Below are 20,306 nucleotides of genomic sequence, written 5' to 3'. Positions count from 1 at the left end.
GGGGGAGTTTCCTCCCATTGCCGCTGCCCCCCCTGTAGATGGGATCCCAGGGGCCGGTGCCCCCCCAGGGGGCCTATATAAAGGGGGGAGGGAAGGCTGCTGTACCCTAGCCCCTGGCGCCTCCCTCTCCCTCCCGTGACACTTCTTTCTCCCGCTTGCGCTTGGCGAAACCCTGCCGGGATCCCCGCTACTTCCACCACCACGCCGTCGTGCTGCTGGATCTCCATCAACCTCTCCTTCCCCCTTGCTGGATCAAGAAGGAGGAGACACTGCAGCTCTGTACGTGTGTTGAACGCGGAGGTGGCGTCCGTTCGGCACTCGGTCATCGGTGATTTGGATCACGACGAGTACGACTCCATCAACCCCGTTCACTTGAATGCTTCCGCTCGCGATCTACAAGGGTATGTAGATGCACTGCTTTCCCCTCGTTGCTAGTAAACTCCATAGATGGATCTTGGTGATGCATAGAAAATTTTAAAATTCTGCAACGATCCCCAACAGGCTCCTACTTCTATGACAAAAAATCATGACAGAAAATGGGCTTTTTGTCCTGGGCGGGCCGGAGACGCAGCTGCATGACATTCTTTGGGCCTTCCATGACGGAAAAAACCATGGTAGAAGCGAGGGCGAGGGAAATTTCGGGGAGTTCCCGGTTACGGTGGGAGGTCGGGGGCCGAGCGATGCGCGTTTCTCTCGTACACGTATGCGCGTGTGTGCGAAGCGTTGGCTCTAACTGAACCCGAGCGAGGCGTTGGGCTCTAACTGAACCCGAGAAATTGCACTGCAGGCTACGTGTTACTGAACCCGAGCGATCGATCGATGGCTGTTAACTGAACCCGATCGAGCGATTCTTTCGCTACTGCTGCTAACTGAAGCCGATCGATGCTGCCTCTGGGATGAAAAGTGAGCGTTGCGGGGGAGGGGGGTTTGGATGTACAGTGAGCGGTGGCATTGCCTATGGATGAATAGGACCCCGTGGTGTGGTGGAGGGCTGGATGAACAGTAGACGGTGGAGGGGTGGTTGAACAGAAGCCGGTGGAGTAGCGCGTGGTGGAGGCTGGATGAACAGGAGCCCGTGGAGGCTGGAGGAGGTCGACGGTAGCCCGTGGAGGCTGGAGGAGGTCGACGGTGGAGATGAACAGTATCCCGTGGAGTCCCGTTTTGCGGTACGCCACACCCCTCCCGATGATCAGGACCCCCGTTTCGACTGTAGGAGGTCCGTTTCGTCCGTTTTGCAGTACGCCACACCCCTCCCGATCAACAGGACCCCCGTTTCGACCGTAGGAGGTCCGTTTCCTCCGTTCTACGGTACGCCACACCCCTCCCGATCAACAGGACCCCCGTTTCGACCGTATGAGGTCTGTTTCCTCCGTTCTGTGGTACGCCAGGCCTTGTTTCCATCGCATGTTCCGTCCAAGCCCTCCCGATGAACACGACCACGCATTCCGTTCCGACCCAGCCGGTTGGCTCCCACGCGTTCCGTTGCCTCCCGATGAAAACGACGCATTCCGTTTCCTCCCCATGAACACGACGCATTCCGTTGCCTCCCCATGAACACGACGCATTCCGTTGCCTCCCCATGAAGACGACGACGACGTTGTTTCTCCGTTCTGACCCAGCCATGCACACGAGCCCTGGCCGTACGTATGCGCGAGTAGGCGTTCGAGACCCCGCCCGTATGTACACATACGTGGCCGTATTTTCTTTCTTGCACCCTGGCCGTTGTACGTACGTGTACATGCTATGTGCGTGCCTCTACTACGACACGTACGCGCCTCTACTACGACACGTGCGCGCCTCTACATCAACCAGTATATATGTACGTTCACGTTTGCGACCAGAATGACAACGCTATGTACGCTTTGACCAGGTGGGTCCCGACTGTCAGGCACTTCCTTGCGTGCGAAGATGTAGCTGGTGGGTCCCAGCAGTCAGGGGGGCGAATCGTTTTGTTTTTTTGCCCGGACGCACTTCCTTGCGTGTGAAGGTGTAGCTGGTGGGTCCTAGCAGTCAGGGGGAAATGTTTTTTTAATGAAATACGGTGGCCCGTCCGGCGGGTCCCCGCTGTCAGGTGGAGGAATAATTATTTTGCACGTAATAAGGAGGCACTTCCTTGCTGCGGCCATGGACCCAGCTGTCAGCCTCTCCACGTACAGTCCACGTCCGATGGAAGCCGTTCCTTGACCACGTTGACCACGCCGCGCCGAGAGCACCAGGGCGGTGGACGACGGCGAGGCCTAGGAAGGGGACGACGCGGAGCCGGGGAAGACGCGGCAGTGGATGCCCACGCGTAGAGGAGTACGAGGGTTCACTGGTTGCTGCGTTGTGAGGCTGCCGTCGCCGCAGAATAACAGGGGGTGTGGGTGAGTAGAGGGATGGCCTGGCCAGCGGTGGGAGTAGTAAGGGGCGGTGAGGCCTCCGCCGCATCGCAGCCGACCACGGGAGGCAGGAGCATGAGGCACGACCGACGCTGGTTTGGGTGGCTGGAGCAAGAAGACCAGAGGTTGAAGAAGCACTACGGACGTTGGATGGACATCGTACGGTCACTGGAGCTAGAATCGTGCATATTGACTAAGTTGACAAAGCCCTCTGTCCCCATCAACTTAGTAGGCCCACAAGTCAGTCTGCCACTATACTGGGTCCCAGCTAACAGGGGGAGTATTCATTTTTTTGTGCGTAATAAGGAGGCACTTCCTTGCGTGCGAAGATATAGCTGGTGGGTCCTAGCTGTCAGCGGCGGTAACGTTTTTTTCACAAAATACAGAGGCCCTTTCGGTGGGTCCCTGATGTCAGGTGGAGGAATCATTATTTTGCGCGTAATAAGGAGGCATTTCCTTGCGTGCGGCCGTGGACCCAGCTGTCGGCCTCTCCACGTACAGTCCACTTCAGATGCATGTCCGTTGTTGACCACGTTGACCAGGCCGAGCCGAGACCACCAGGGCGGTGGATGATGGCGAGGCCTAGGAAGGGAACGACACGGAGGTAGGGAAGACTCGGGAGTTGTTTCCCACGCGGAGGGGAGTACGACTGTACGAGGGTTTACTGGTTCGTCTGCCGTCGCCGGAGAATAACAGCAGGTGTGGGTGAGTAGAGGGATGGCTAGGCCAGCGATGGGAGTACGATGGGGCGGTGAGGCCTGCGCGGCAGCAGAGCCGGCGGCGGGGAGGAGGGAGCAGGCAGTCCCACTGGCGCTTGTTTGAGCGGCTGGAGCAGGAAGAGCAGAGATTGAAGAAGCACGACGGCCGTTGGATGGCCATCCAACAGTCACTGCTTGTGCGTCAACCTTTTTTTAGGAAAGCCTCAAATCTGTGGAAAATAGCATACAGCCCATCTGCCATTATTTCTAATAATTTACAGCCCATTTGCTAATTATTAAGGTTTTTTTGGAGCCCATATTCTTTTTGTTAGCATTACAGCCCATATTGTGGCCACGGTTAAAAAATTATACGAAATTTTGCATATTTTGGTGCGGTCCGAACTGTTTCTAATGCCGAAATTTCGACTCACATTCAAACTGATTTTAAAAATAAATGTATATCAATATAAAATCCAACAAATCTCCATGCATAAAAATTAATGTAATTTAAAATCTCGAAATGAAAAAAATATATTTGAAACTAATTGCCGGTTGATGTGTTTTAAAAATGTACAGCCCATTTCTCATTACTGATGGGCCATTTTCTCGGCCAGCCGAATGAAAGCTCTCCTCGTCTTGAAAGATTTGCAGCCCAACAGGCCTGACAAAGCGACTTACTTGGCAAATCACAAAAAAACTGGGCTGTGGCCATGGACCCAGCTATCAGCCTCTTCACGTACAGTACTCTTCCGATGGAAGTCGTTCCTTGACCACGTTGACCACGGCGCGCGGAGAGCACCACGGCGGTGGACGACGACGAGGCCTAGGAAGGGGACAACGCGGAGCCGGGGAAGACGCGGCAGTGGAAGCCCGCGCGGAGAGGAGTATGAGGGTTCACTGGTTCGGCTGCGGTGTGAGGCTGCCGTCGCCGCAGGGCCTGGCCAGCGGTGGGAATAGTAGGGGGCGGTGAGGCCTCCGCGGCAGCACAGCCGGCCACGGGAGGCAGGAGCATGCAGCACGACCGGCGCTGCTTTGGGCGGCTAGAGCAAGAAGACCAGAGGTTGAAGAAGCACTACGGCTGTTGGATGGACATCGTACGGTCACTGGAGCTAGAATCGTTCATATTGACTAAGTTGATAAAGCCCTTCGTCCCCGTCAACTTAGTAGGCCCACAAGTCAGCCTCCCACCATGGTGGGTCCCAGCTAGCAGGGGGAGTATTCATTTTTCTGTGCGTAATAAGGAGGCACTTCCTTGCGGCTGGAGTGGACCAAGTTGTCAGCCTCTCCACGTACAGTACTCTTCCGATGGAAGTCAGTCGTTGACCACATTGACCACGTCGCGCCGAGAGCACCACGGCGGTGGACGACGGCGAGGCCTAGGAAGGGGACAACGCGGAGCCGGGGAAGACGCGACAGTGGATGCCCACGCGGAGAGGAGTACGAGGGTTCACTGGTTCGGCTGCGGTGTGAGGCTGCCGTCGCCGCAGAATAACAGGGGGAGTGGGTGAGTGGAGGGATGGCCTGGCCAGCGGTGGGAGTAGTATGGGGACGGTGAGGCCTCCGCGGCAGCGCAGCCGGCCACGGGAGGCAGGAGCATGTGGCACGACCGGCGCTGCTTTGGGCGGCTGGGGTAAGAAGACCGGAGGTTGAAGAAGCACTACGGCCGTTGGATGCACATCGTTGACCACACCGCGCCGAGAGCACCAGGGCGGTGGACGACGGCGAGGCCTATGAAGGGAACGACACTGAGCCGGGGAAGACACGGCAGTGGCTACCCACGCGGTGCAGAGTACGAGGGTTGACTGGTTCGGCTACCATCACCGGAAAATAACAGGAGGTGTGGGTGAGTAGAGGGATAGACAGGCCAGGGATGCGAGTATGATGGGGCCGTGAGGCCTACCCGGCAGCACTGCCGGCCACGGGAGGCGGGAGCAGGCGGTTCCGACGGCGCTGGTTTGGGCGGCTGGGGCAGGAAGATCAGAGACTGAAGAAGCACGATTGCCGTTAGATTGACATCTAACGGTCTGACGCTGGTAGAGTCGATTGTTGACTAAGTTTCTTTTTTGAGAAACCTTGTGTACGCATGCACTTAGTAGGCCCACAAGTCAGCCTCCAATCTGTGGCAGACAACATAAAGCCCATTTGCTATTTTTTATAATTTGCAGCCCATTTTCTAATTCTTAAGTAATTTATTACAGCCCATTTTCTGCCCAGGACCACGGTCAAAAAGTTCAACCTTATTTTGCATATTTCGGTGGAGTCCGAACTATTGTAATCCCGAAATGATAAACATTTTTTTAAGAACTTATTGATTTGCCAAAAAAATCGTTTTGTTTTTGTAAGCAAATAAGACGTGGGACAATTGAGTTGGTTTAAGGGAAAACCAGTGGTAAAAAAATCAGCGCTGGGTGGGAAAAAACAACAAAAATAAGGATGTAAATATGAAAAGGGAATTTTATGTGTTTTCAATATAATGATACGTGTATATGAATTAGTAAAACTATAGGTAGAGATTAGAAAACAGATATAGGACATGCGTTTCAAGAGGAAAATAGAACTGGGTTGTGTGTTTGATTCAGTAAAAAAACTGCCTGCGGATGTTGTAAGACAAAATATAACTAACGCTGGCTAGCCAGAGGACAGTAGATCACTGCTAGATCTTTGTGCCCCGTTGTCGTTATGGGCTGGGCCTGTTAAAAACAAAACCAACCCTGGGCAGTCTACAGCCCAGTTGAAACTTGCTCGACCTGAAAAAACAATATACGTGCTCAATAAACAAGAGAATTCTGCAAGTACAGACTGATAACTGGGATGCAACGCGGATATTGTTTTTTTATCGTGATAATAAGTGCATGCACTTGTTTCAAAAAAATTGGAGAACTGGGAATTCGAACGGCGGGTGCTTATGCTACCCATCAAATAAAAATCAGGTGCCTGAAAATTCGTTTCGAAACAAATGATTCAGCTTTATATCCACGTCGACCCTCGGCATGATGGTTGGAAGCAAATGCAAGTTCATACCAAAAGATCGTTAACAACAATACCAACTTGCGGACGACAAGGTAGTACAACTACCAATACCAAACTAACTTATAATCTTTTTACTCCGGGCCCTAGTGTTCGTCTGGTAGAAAATCTTGTAGAGGACCAGCTCCCGCTCCTTCTCTTGCTCCAGGTCCCCGAGGTGGTACTGGTGCATCACCCAGTTGGTCCACTGCTGGTCGAAGTTCTTGTTGGTGTGCAGCACCAGAACCTTTTTTGCTACCCGTCTTGCCGGCCTGACCATCACCGGCAAGGTATTGCCGGTCTTGTGCCACATCACGTGCATGCCGCACTCCTACTGTATCTTGCGACGCGTCCACGTGCCCCTTTTGAACGCCCTGGAATTGCGCTAGAAGAAATGCTTCCTTAGGCCACTCAGTGTGATACCTGCAGTATTGTGGAATACAGGTTTTAGTGTACCTAGTTGGCATTTTCATAACATCTTTGGAATGTTCCAGTCACTTGTTTCACTTTTTATTAACTGTCAAATTGTAATTGCTTCACCAGGTCTGCGTCTAAAAAGAAAAATAGAGCTATAAGCAAAGGAATATGTTTGTGCAAGTATACGGCCGATCGGTGTCTTATCTAGAAGTTTCTCAGGTTGGGTGTAGCATATGCAGTGCTCGCTGTCGATGGTTGGTATGAACAAATCGATGAGAGACTGAAATCTCGCGCTGTCAGCACTCACTTTGGCCTCAAGGTGCTCGATCAGCTCCTGATCCGTGCGATCGAACTTGACGCCAGCCGGCAGCACCGGCCAATCCTTCTTCGACTTGCATCGGTAATTCCAGTTATATGGTACTCAATGTATGATCAATCGACTGTTTTAAGTGAATGATGAAAGATTTCGACAGATAAGTGGTACTCCAAATCTGAAGTCCAGAATACCCGAACACGCCGTCGGGATTCTTGTGTCACCTCATGCGCAGCGTGTTGTCACGTCAATTCAATGTGTGGACATGATGAATAATTTGACCGACGTATACTAGTACTACTACTGTACTACTTACTAGTCGTATTTAGTGTCACAATTTATACATAGGTTTAACTAACAAGTACGCACTTGAAGCCTAACTGATATATATATATATATATGGCTTCTGCACAGCATCTCCATCATCATTATCAGTACATCCTACGCAGGTGAGTTAGGATGCACTTGATCCCAGGAAGGCATCTATCCTTCAAACCAGAGGAGTGCTTCAAACTAACAACAGTACATAATATCCAACAAAAGAGGGTCGTGCTACAGTAGCAGAATACATGGCTCAGTCTAGATATCAGCACGAATCAAGTTGTGCATATTTGCTCTTGGCATGAACCACATCGCCGTATGTCGGGTTTGCAAAAGCCATCCATCGCATGGAAGCTTGATGCCTTTCACACACTGAAGATTATCTGGCAACAAGCTGTGTCGACGAATCTCTGGATATGGTGATTCATGAAACCCATGGTATGATGTGTAAACACAGCCCCCCCTCGCGAATGGAAGTTGCATAGCACAGTAATCATCGCCGGTGATATGATCGATGATTGGTTGGATGATCGGATAATTGAGCCCCGCGGAACAAGGAGTGGTTGCCGAGGCTATAAACCCGCCTCCAGTTGAATACGCCTGGCCCAATGGAGCTGGGATCTTTCTTGAACACGAAGCAGCCATAGCCATCAATGTCACGATCGCCCCTCGCATTGTACTGCATGTGGTTTGATGTAATGGTTTGGTCAATTTGGTACGTGCGAATGAGCATCAAATGACCGCCGTCAGCTGAACGAGCGATAAACCACCACCCATCGGCTGGTATGATTCCAGGTCCTGGAATCATGAAGGCCAGCGCATTTGCGTCTGCTGCAACAATTCAAATTGGAGACCAAAAGGACAAAAATAAACAATCATGTTAAGAGTATGTGTGGAATTAAGATTATTATAACAGTGACACATATCATAGACAGAGAATTGCAATGCCGTGGTCATAATCATACCCCAAGTTAAAAAAAAGCCAATGGCTTTCATATTCTAGCAATATGTCATGGTTCAAACATCATGTAACAATGAGAGGAAAACAGCTATGACAGCGCCTACTCATATTCTACCATAGCACTTACTACTACTGTTCTCATATCAACTCTAAGCAATAACATGCGTTGTTATAAAAATCTTGTAAACGAGAGTAACGTATAGCAATCATGATGTTATGCTCATGATATGTATTCTAACAATCATTAGATGCCAATTGTTCTCATATCAACTCTAACAATAACATTTTGTGGTCATAAAAATCTAGGAAATGAGAGGAACATATAGCAATGATGTGGTTATAGACATGCTATGCATTCTAAATTTGTAACAAATGAACAGGCAGTCGTATTCATAAGGTAAAGATGAGATGAGATAGAACAATTACACGACGATAGATTCCACCAGTATAGGCAGCCAATCTGTGCGTCGACCGCGTAAACGATGCCATCGTGCACTATAGCATCAGACAGAAATGTTGCCTCAACAGGATTGATGATGAGCCATAACCATGTATGGCGACCAGATTCCAGATAGACTAATCCCATGTTGAACAAGGCAATGAGCTTGTAATCCATGTAGTCCTCTGATGGTGTGGGCACTTCGCAGATTACAACTTTTTGCAAACAGAGGTCGAGCCAAAAGCTTGACACGTCTTGTGCGTAGTAGGCAGGAGTGTGCGGCGGGCCGCGAGGCTCGATGGCGGCTGTATCCAACGATGGAATGGTGATCTATCGCTGGGTGTAGATATCCAGGAGACGCCACGGACTACCGGTGTGGTGGATGAGGACGATCCAGTTGGCCTTCATGCCCGCCCAGTAGTGGCCGCGCATGAAGGACAGGTGGACGGGTAGTGGTAGCATGTCGAGGGGAACCACGGCAACCTCCGTAGGATCGTCAAGTCGGTGTCTGGGCCACCTGCGAGGATCGGGCATCAGCAAGCAGGGTGTCTTGAAAAGAGTCGTCCGGTTGCAGACGAGTAGACGGTACAAAGACACCGAGCATGCGGCCAGACGGACGGTGCTGAGTAGGTCCATACGACTACAGATCTGCTCCAAGAGAACATCGGGTAGGGAATTCCAATCGCGGCTCTGCGTGTCAGTCGGTTCTGCCATTGGGGTTTTCGGTACCTGCGAGCCAGCGGGGAAGTGGATTCGGGCGGGCGAGCGAAGAAGCTTCTCCTCGTGTGGCCGAGCAGTGAGCGGGGGGATATGGTACGCGCGAGCTACCAAGGAAGATGGCGTGGGCGGGCGAGCAGTGAGCGGGGGTAAATGGTGTGCGGCCGACGATGGGGAAGAGAGGAGGAAGAAGAGTGGAAGACGGGGAAGAAAGTGCATTCAATCTCAATTCTACTAGTACTACTACCAGGATATACCGTCCTTCGGAGTGTAAATAGTTACACCGATGACATGTGGGTCTACCACAACAGGGTCCATATGTCAGTTAATGGAGGACAGAGGGGTGTAGGCGTATTTTCGGAAGCGTGCTCTACTGGCAAACATGATGGCAGTACTGGGTAAGGTTGATTTAGTAACACCAACACGCTGGTTCAGCTTATTAATTACGTGGCCCATCTGCTGCAGCGTGTATTGTCACTTCACTGCGAAGACTAGTTGAATAGTTCTCTCTGACCGAGATGGGGAATAATGGACCGCGGGGACTTCCTTTCTACAGTATCCCTATGCCTCTACGCTCACTTCACTCATTTTGCTCCGTACCTAGTCACTTGTTGAAATCTGTAGAAAGACAAATACTCCGTATTTGGGAACAGAGGGAGGCTTTTACTCCGTACTATTTGGGAATAGAGGGAGTATCACCATATGGAGGGAATAGAGGAAGCTTGAAATATGAACATGTCAATGGGAGGGAGTAAGCCCCATGCATGCATGCAACATGCAACACTCACACGTACACATGGACGCACGCAACACTCACGCACCCATGCGGCACACAGCACACGACGCAACACACACGCTCACGCTCAACTGCTCAACCTACTCCCTACATCCGTGAAAGACTGTACATTTAGAGATTTACACATTGACCGGGCATAATTAACGCCCAAAAGTAGCAGACTTATGTGTGCATGCGACCATTGAGATAAGAAGATTAAATGAAGGCCGTTGCATGCTGTAATTAAGGATAGACATGTAGCCGATACCTACAGCACAAGTTGGTGCATTAGTCAATCAATATCGATTTAGATTAAAGGCTAAATGCATTGGAACTGTAGATGTGCATCATGTACTACACTCTTTGTTTTATAGCCGATGTACACTCTTTGTTGGAAGACCGAGGGAGGACACGTGCATGCACTCACATACACAGCCAGGGTGGTTCGCGCGCAAGGGTTGGACTCGTGTCGCGCCTGCGTAAAGTTTTGTTTAACTGATTTCTTTGCTCTGCCAACTGATAGGTGGGACCCAGAAACCAGGTGACAATTTAACCAGTCAACCAAGTGCCACGTCGACTATGTGGCCGGTCAGTAGGGTGCAATACGGTGCTCTACGATGAGCTAGTGATCGTATAATCGCCGCAAAACTATATGTAGTGACCGTAAAGAGCGTATTGTTACATATGTTGACCGCCAGTTTATTTTTCTCGTTTCAAATTGTCGGAGTAAATGGCCACGGGTAGCCTAACCGACTGCCCCTGGCTCTTCCAAAAAATTATCAGGCCTTTGGGCCTTCAAGCATTGCAAGCATTGGGCCGCCTTCCCCGGTCTGCTATTTCTAAAACCGACTCCCAGAAGGCGACCCAGCCTCAGCAACCTCCCCCCAAGATAACCACGGGATGGCCGACTCTAGGAAGCCGGCCATAGAGGATGCCGACTTCCCAGAGCCGGCCATGAAGAACGCCGACTCCCCAGAGTCGGCCACGAAGAGCGCCGACTCCAAGGAGCCGGCCAAGACCGCGACCACCAAAACTGCACCCACATAACGGTGACAAGACGGGGTGTGGCCACAGTGCAGCCCACTACCTCCGAAGCCCGAGGCAGGCATGGCCACGGGACGCCGTACGGGACGGCCATCTCCCGTCCGGCTCGGCACTGTAGCCATGCTGGCCTCAACGTCACCCACGACAGACGCCAGTACGGCCCACGGGCGGCGGGCCCCTTCATCCAGAGAGAGGCGCGAAGGCGGCCCGGCCTCCCCCAGTCGGCCAAGGGCGTAGCCGGCCCCCAGAAGCCGGCTACCCCCTCCCTCGAAGCATGTGCCACATTAAGGAGACAAGACGAGGTAAGGCTACAGTGAGAGCCCTCGAGGCGGCACACTGTAGCCACGCTTACCTCGACGAAGCCCTCGTCATCAGGGGCGAGGCTACAGTAAGCAGCCGCCGACAAGACCCTAGGCGGTGGGGCCGGCCTGTCGACCAAGAGGCCGGCAACCGGCGGGACCGACCAGGCCCCAACGGCCGGCGGAGAAGCCGGCGAGCGTAGACACTGACGGCTGGGACCAGTGCCCAGCCGGATTACAATTGTACCCCCGGGGGGTAGGCCTATATAAACCCCTTGGGACACCCATGCAAAGGGTTGGCTTCTTAGCATTACACACACACCACAGAAAGAGGGAAGCAAGAGCTAGCCTTGTTCTTCTTCTCCCTTGAACCCAACAGCTCTAGGAGCATTTGTAGCTACTCTTTCTGATCCAGTGATCATGCGGAGACCCCGCAGAGCAGGACTAGGGGTGTTATCTCCTCGGAGAGCCCCAAACCTGGGTAAGATTCGTCGGCGTGCATGTCTTCGCCTCATCCCGTTTCGAGGCACCGGCGACATTTTACTGGGACCCTCCATGATAAGCCACCCGTTGGCATATGTCGCACCTACCACCCGACATTTGGCGCCCACCGTGGGGCCAGGTCCACCGTCGTCCGGAGACCTGTTCTGGACGGGAACCCTCTTCCTCCCCCGCGAGCGCAGCCAGCCAGCTGCGCCCGATGGCGTTTGCCTCGACGCGCTACAAGGCGTCGACGACGCCTGCGCAGCGAGCTGCCTCGCCGATCTTCTCGGCGAGACTCGCATCTCCGACGAGCCTGCGTCCGATGCAGGCACGGACTACCCTAAGAGCCGTCTCGTCAGCCTCCTCGACCAGCTTCACGTCTCTAGCGAGCCTGCTGCAGATGTGGAGTCGGTCGGCTCCACCGACCCGATGCTCGTCGACTCCGACACGGCATCACTCGACGCCTACCCCTTAGACGTGGTGATCTTCGACGATCCTCTCCCTCGAGCTGACAGCGGCAGCAGCGCTGTCACCGAAGTGTTGGTCATCGGCCACGTCGACAACTCGGGCGAGAACGCCCAGGACGCCCTGCAAGCGGTGATGCACGACCTCTCCGTCCCCATCCCGGCCGACGCCGACGCCGAGACCCTGGAGGCACGCCGCCTCGCCCTCATCGCGGAAGGCCGGAAGATAGCCTCCATGAGACGCCTCACCGAGGCCCACCAGCGCGAAGTTGATCGCGCCGCCTTCGGTACGCCGCCGCCTAGCGGCCCGAGCCGAGCCGGCATCGTCCAGAAGCGCGGCGCGGCTATCGCCAGCATGCTGGGGGCAGATCGCCCCGTCTACGCCACCCCGCTCGAGAATCTACGAGCCGCTCAGGCGGCCGCAGAAGAGCTCAATGGGCTGGGAGCCGATGAGCTCCCCTACATGACAAGACGGATCCAGCAGCTGATCGACGCAGCTGCAGAACGGCACGAAGCCGGCGCCCGTGCTGATAGTCATCCCCCGCGCCGGGAGCACGCCGCGACATCCCGCTCGCCGACTGCGAGCGGCGCCCGCCAGAAGAAAGACAAGGAGCCGGCTGCCAGCCGCAGCCGGACTGGCATCACCATCGAGCGCGACACGGAAGGCCGCCCTCGAGCGGTGGAACGCCAAGGAGATCTGCCTCCTCCCCCGCCTCGAAGAGAAAGACGTCTCACCCCGCCGCCCGTCACGCACCCGACTCTTGGTGACCGACTAGGCCGCCGAGAAGGAGTCGGCGAGAACGACGCCCGCCACCGGATCGACCGCCTTGCTCTATCCCTGGCGTTAGAAGAAGAAGACGATGTCGGCCCGCCATGCTTTGGCCCCCGCATCCGCGACGAGCCCTTCCCCAAAGGGTTCTCGCTCCCCAGAGACACGCCCAAGTACAACGGCTCAGTGAAGCCGGAAGATTGGCTCATCGACTACTCCACTGCTGTCAGCATAGCCAATGGCAATCGGCGCGTAGCCGTGAAGTACGTCCCCCTCATGCTGCAAGGCACGGCGCGCACCTGGCTAAACAGCCTCAAGCCCTACAGCATCAACAGCTGGCTGGACTTCATGGAAGTCTTCGTCCGCAACTTCACCAGCACCTACAAACGGCCTCCCAAGCCTCGCCAGCTCTCCCTCTGCATCCAAGGGGCCAACGAGTCGACCCGCGACTACCTCACGCAGTGGGCCGAGCTCCGCAACTCCTGCGAAGGGGTGCACGAGGTTCAGACCATCGAGTACTTCACTGTCGGGTGCCGAGAGGGCACCCTCCTCAAGCACCGACTCCTCTACGACGAGCCGGCTACCCTCGACGAACTCTTGATCATCGCGGACAAGTACGCCACGGCCGACTCCTCGATGAAGACCGAGCTTCGAGTAGACGCCTCTGGAAAGGTGATTGCTCCGGCTCCCAAGACGCCGGCTGGCGACTCCAATTGGCGCCCCTACCAGAACGATCACAAGCGCAAGGCCCCCATGCCGACTTCCACCAGTCGGGAGGTGGCCACAGTTGAAGATGAGCAGCCCGAAGAGCGGCCCGCTCCCAAGAAGAAGGGTGGCAGGCCGGCTTGGCAGCCGGCTTTCTCTTACGAGCAGACCCTCGATGCCCCCTGCAAGTTCCATAGCGGCGCAAAGCCGTCCAACCACACGACCCGAAAATGCCACTGGCTAACGCGAATCTCCAAGGGCGAAGGGCTGTTGCCGCCTCCGCCTCCCGGCCCGCCGCCTCCAGCCCCCCAGCAGCCGGCGGCTCGGCCGGCAGTCGGAGCCATTCAAGATGAGTTCCCTGAAGAGCACGCCGCCTACGTCGTCTTCACCAGTCAAGCCGACGACAAGCGTAGTTGGCGCCGTCAACATCAAGAGGTCAACGCAGTCGCCTCTAGCGCTCCCGAGTTCATGCACTGGTCAGAAAGCCAATCAGCTGGAGCCAGGCCGACCACCCAGAGGTGATACCATCCCCTGGCTCCTACGCACTGGTCTTGGATGTTACCCTCGCAACAGAGAGGCGAGCTGCCCGATTCTCCCGCGTCCTGATAGATGGCGCAAGCAGTATCAATATACTATACCGCGACACCATGGAGAAGCTAAACATCAAGGCAAAGCAGCTTATGCCAAGCCGAACCGTGTTCCATGGTATCGTCCCCGGCTTGTCTTGCTCCCCAATCGGCAAGATTAAAATGGATGTTCTCTTCGGAGACAAAGATCATTTTCGCCGAGAAGCGATCTGGTTCGAAGTAGTGGATCTGGAGAGCCCCTACCATGCTTTGCTTGGCCGACCTGCTCTGGCCAAGTTTATGGCAGTGCCCCACTACGCCTACCTGAAGATGAAGATGCCGAGCTCGAAGGGGATCATCACGGTAGCCGGCGATTACAAGAAGTCCATCGAGTGTGCCATGGCCAGTAGCCGACTGGCCGAGTCCCTCATAGTGGCAGAAGAGAAGAAGATGCTGGAGCGGGTTGTGGCCATGGCCGGCAAGCAGCCGGCCCTGTCCCCCAACCCCAAAGATTGTGATGCGCAGGGCTCCTTCCAGCCTGCAAAGATACGAAGAAGATACCTCTGGACCCGGAGAACCCGGAGAGGTTCGCTGTTATTGGGGCGAACTTGGACAGTAAATAGGAAGGCGAGCTCGTCGACTTCCTCCGTGAGAATCGAGACATTTTTGCATGGTCCCCAAAGGACATGCCGGGTGTCCCGAAGGATTTCGCCGAGCACAAATTACATGTCCGAGCTGACGCGAAGCCGGTCAAGCAGCCCCTCCGCCAACTGTCAGAGGAGAAGCGAAGAATCGTAGGAGAAGAGATAGCCCGGCTCCTTGCCGCTGGCTTTATCATGGAAGTGTTTTTTCCAGAGTGGCTTGCCAACCCAGTTCTGGTACTGAAGAAGAATAACAAGTGGCGTATGTGTATAGACTACACCAGCCTGAACAAGGCCTGCCCCAAGGATCAGTTTGCTTTGCCACGGATTGACCAAGTGATAGACTCCACAGCCGGATGCGAGCTGTTGAGTTTTTTGGATACTTACTCAGGGTACCATCAGATCAAGTTGGACCCAGCAGACCGCCTGAAGACTGCCTTCATCACACCATTTGGAGCTTTCTGTTACCTGACTATGACATTCGGCTTGAGGAATGCCGGTGCCACTTTTCAGCGTTGCATGCAGAAATGCCTCCTGAAACAACTCGGCAGAAATGCCCACGTCTATGTAGACGACATTGTGGTGAAGACAGAGAAGCGCGGCACCCTGCTGGAAGATCTCAAAGAAACATTCACCAACTTGCGCCGATTCCAAATCAAGCTCAACCCCGAGAAGTGCGTGTTCGGAGTACCAGCCGGCCAGCTGCTAGGCTTCCTGGTCTCCGAACGTGGCATCGAGTGCAACCCTGTGAAGATCAAGGCCATCGAGAGGATGGAGATTCCCACCAAACTACGAGATGTGCAGAAGTTCACCGGGTGCTTGGCCTCCCTGAATCGCTTTATCAGCCGACTAGGAGAGAAGGCTCTCCCCCTGTACCGACTCATGAAGAAGTCCACTCACTTCGAGTGGAATGACCAAGCCGACCAAGCCTTCCATGAGTTGAAGAAAATGCTGACCACTCCGCCTGTCCTGGCAGCGCCGACTGAAAAGGAGCCCATGCTCCTCTACATCGCCGCGACTAGCCGAGTGGTCAGTACTGTTGTTGTGGTCCAGCGCCCGGAAGAAGGCCAAGCCCAGCTAGTCCAGAGGCCGGTGTACTATCTAAGCGAAGTGCTATCCAGCTCAAAGCAGAACTACCCGCACTACCAGAAGATGTGCTATGGGGTGTACTTCGCCGCCAAGAAGCTGAAGCCCTATTTCCAAGAGCATCCCATCACGGTCGTGTGCACCGCCCCGCTCGCCGAGATCATAGGCAGCCGGGATGCATCCGGCCGGGTGGCTAAATGGGCCATTGCACTGGCGCCATATACGATCTTCTACCAGCCCCGCACCGCCATCAAGTCCCAAGCATTGGCCGACATCCTCGTCGACTGGGCCGAGACCCAGTACCTACCGCCGGCTCCCGACTCTACCCATTGGCGGATGCACTTTGACGGGTCCAAGATGCGCACCGGTTTGGGAGCCGGCATCGTCTTCACCTCTCCCAAAGGTGACAAGCTCAAGTACATGCTGCAGATCCACTTCGCCGCCTCCAACAACGTGCCCGAGTACGAGGCGCTCGTACATGGGCTCCGGCTAGCCAAAGAGCTCGGCATACGCCGGATCCTGTGTTACGGCGACTCAGACTTGGTGGTCCAGCAGTCGTCTGGCAACTGGGACGCCAAGGACGCGAACATGGCGAGCTATCGATTCCTCGTCCAACAGATCAGCGGGTACTTCGAGGGGTGTGAGTTCCTTCATGTGCCAAGGGCCGACAACGACCAAGCAGATGCCCTAGCACGGATCGGCTCCACCCGACAGGCCATACCGACTGGCGTCTCCCTCCAGCGCCTCCTCAAGCCGTCCATCAAGCCGTCTCCAGAGTCGGACTCAATCTTCGTACCGCCTGTGCCAGATGCAGCCGGATCCGACTGGAGGAACCCCGCAGGCGGCACGGAGACGTCGACAACTGGCCCGGGGACTGCCGTAGTCGCACCCGGCCCGGGGACTTCAGAACCCGGCACGGGGACTGCAGCAGTCGGCCCGCTAACTACAGCAATGCAAGAAGCGGTGGCCGACTCCAATTCCACGCCACCCAACCCACCCACCCGAGTCATGGTGGCTACACTAACAGAAGAAGAAGTCACAGCTCCATCTTGGGCTCAGCCCATCCTCAGATTCCTAGTCAGCAGAGAGCTGCCGGCTGATGAAATCTCAGCAAGACTAGTGCAACGACGAGCCGGAGCATATGTAATAATCAACAGAGAGCTGGTGAAACGCAGCGTCACTGGAGTCTTCCAGCGCTGTGTCGAGCCAGAAAAAGGAGTGGCAATCCTCAAGGATATCCACCAAGGCGAGTGCAGCCACCACGCAGCCTCAAGATCACTTGTGTCCAAGGCTTTCCGCCATGGTTTCTTCTGGCCGACTGCCTTGGAAGATGCCAAAGAGATAGTCAAGAGCTGCAGAGGATGCCAAGTCTTCAGTTCCAAGCAACACCTGCCGGCTTCTGCACTCAAGACCATTCCCCTCACCTGGCCCTTTGCCGTTTGGGGACTGGACATGGTGGGCCCTTTCAAGACAGCCCGCGGCGGCTTGACACATCTGCTTGTCGCCGTGGACAAGTTCACCAAGTGGATCGAAGCGAAGCCGATCAAGAAGCTGAACGGGCCAACTGCCGTAACATTCATCACTGACATCACTACTCGGTACGGCGTGCCGCATAGCATCATCACCAACAACGGCACAAACTTTGCCAAAGGAGCACTGGCACGTTTCTGCGCGACGCAGGGCATCCGACTGGACTTAGCGTCCGTTGCCCACCCGCAGTCAAACGGCCAGGTCGAGCGAGCAAATGGACTCATACTCTCCGGCATCAAGCCCCGACTGGTTGTACCACTGGAGCGATCAGCCGGCTGCTGGCTCGATGAGCTGCCGGCTGTCCTCTGGAGTCTGCGCGCTACACCCAACAAGTCGACCAGCTTCACTCCGTTCTTCCTTGTATATGGTGCCGAGGCTGTCATCCCAACCGACATCGAGTTCGACTCGCCTCGGATCACCATGTACACGGAGGCGGAGGCCAAGGAAGCAAGAGAAGACGGCGTCGACCTACTGGAAGAAGGCCAGCTGTTAGCACTCAGTCGGTCCGCCATCTACCAGAAAGGGTTGCACCGCTACCACAACCGCAAGGTCAAGCCAAGATCCTTCCAAGAGGGCGACCTTGTGCTTCGGCTGATCCAGCGAACAGCCGGCCAGCACAAGCTCTCGGCCCCTTGGGAAGGCTCCTTTGTCATCAGCAAGGCACTAGGCAACGACTCCTCCTACTTGATCGACGCGCAAAAGCCAAGAGCACGCAAGAGAGATGACTCCGGCAAGGAGTCGGAGCGACCATGGAACGCGAACCTCCTGAGAAGATTTTACAGTTGAAAGCAGTATGTATCATGCTACCCTTTTGTATTAAGTACGAACCAACAGGCCCCCCGAATAGTACTCGGGGACAGCCTTTATTTATCTATGAATGACGAGTGTCATATCCATGAATGTATTATTACATTTGATTTCTTGTCTGGCACCGGGTCCGACTAGTCGGCCCGGGGACTGGCCGCCTTGAGCTATATTAAAAGTTATACCTGAAGTCAGACAAGTAGTGTGCCGGCTCCCGAGTCCTCTCTTGTTGAAAGTCGCAGCTCGAAGAACCGACTGTCCGACTAGCAAGAGACAAGGCAGAAAGGATGCCCACACGAAAAACGGCTAAGGACCAACGAACTTATATAGCAAAAAGACGGCCTCCAACCACGCTTGCCGGCTGTCAGAACAGCCGGCTGGCCGGCTTCCTAAAACACTTAGTTCTAATCCAACAAAGCTAGAGTACTTGCCCTCCCAACTGGCCAAGCACTTCTCCAGCAACAGATTGCAGAGCAACTGTCTGTCTGGGGAGGCGGCAACCAAGGGAGGGCGGCAAAGGAAACAGCAGAAGGATGAAAAGCAAAGAACGAGGAAAAGCCAAATGCATGCATAAGTTATATATACATATAAAGCCCCCAACAGGCCGGCAATAGACACAAGTTCGAATACACCCCCAGTGGGTGGAATTGTGCAGAGTTAACAGAATATTGTTCCAAAAGTGACAAGACAGGAAAACAAAAGATAGCAGACTAAGGCGCGGTGCGGGAGCCAGGCTGGTCGGTGGAGATGGCGTCGCCGGCTGAAGGAGTGGCCGGCTGGCGGGTCTCGGCTTGATCACCACCGGTGGCCGGCGACGCACCCGCGCGTGACGTGGTGCTGGAGGCGCGGTCAGGCTGAGGCTGGTCGGCCGCTCCACCATCCGGCTCGGCGTCTTCACCCTCCTCCTCCTCCTCGCCCTCGTCGCTGGAGTCGATCTCCTCCGCCGAGTCCTCACCGTCGGCCGGGTTTAGCCCGAACCACTCCTCCGGCTGGGCGACACCGTTGTCATCTACCTCAGGGGCGAAGACGCTGGTGTCGGTGTAGTCGGATTCTCGCCGAAGCCCGCCGGATGATAGCCGGCCGCGCCGGCTCCAGCTCCGTGTCGGCTTGCTGCCGCCAGGTAGCCAGCTGGTCCAGACTCAGGCCGGGATACCAGGCCTTGACGAACTCCAGCGCCCGCCTAGCGCTGGACCGAGCCGCCGAGGCCTTCCAGGCTTCGAAGCGGCCGACTGCCACCTCCAACCAGTCGGCAGTCCGACTGGGGGTGCGAGGAACCACTTGGCCGGGCCAGAGGGCGGCCAATACTTGCACTCCGGCGCGCTGAAGCCGGCGGAGCAGTCGGTGAGCCGGCTGAAGACGGGCCTGGATCGCCAAGAGCTGCTCCTCCAGCGAACGGCCAGCGCTTGGTGCAATCTCGAAGCCAGCCTGCCTTCGCGCTTGGCGGCGGGCCTCGATGATCTGGTTGGCGGTGGTAGAATAACCAGGGAAGTACTGTGTGCAAGAAAGAAAGAGAAAGAAGAGAAAACACCAAGTCAGAAAACGAGCCAAAAGCGGCAGACGGCAAGAAAGGACGAAGAAGTAGGCGGCTTACCGTCAACCAGATCCTCGATCTGACCATAGCCAGTGATCAGAGTCTCCCTTGCTTCAGCCCAGCGAGCCGCTTCTGTCTCGTACTCGGCCTGGAGGGCGGCTACGCGGTCCTGCACCGCCTTCAGAGCCGCCTTGTGGCCCTTCTCCTGGTCGGCCAACCTCTTGGCCAGGCAGTCGCGTTCCTGCACCAAGGCGGCAAGCTCGGCCTCCTTGGCACGAAGGGTAGTCTGAGACTCTCCCAGTTGTGCCCTCAGACCGGCGTTGGCCGCTGCAGGGACGGCAAAAAAGAAGAAACAATAA

Source organism: Triticum aestivum, chromosome 3D (assembly GCF_018294505.1).
Source record: "Triticum aestivum cultivar Chinese Spring chromosome 3D, IWGSC CS RefSeq v2.1, whole genome shotgun sequence".
Taxonomy (NCBI): domain Eukaryota; kingdom Viridiplantae; phylum Streptophyta; class Magnoliopsida; order Poales; family Poaceae; genus Triticum; species Triticum aestivum.
Note: the sequence above shows the minus strand (reverse complement) of the source record.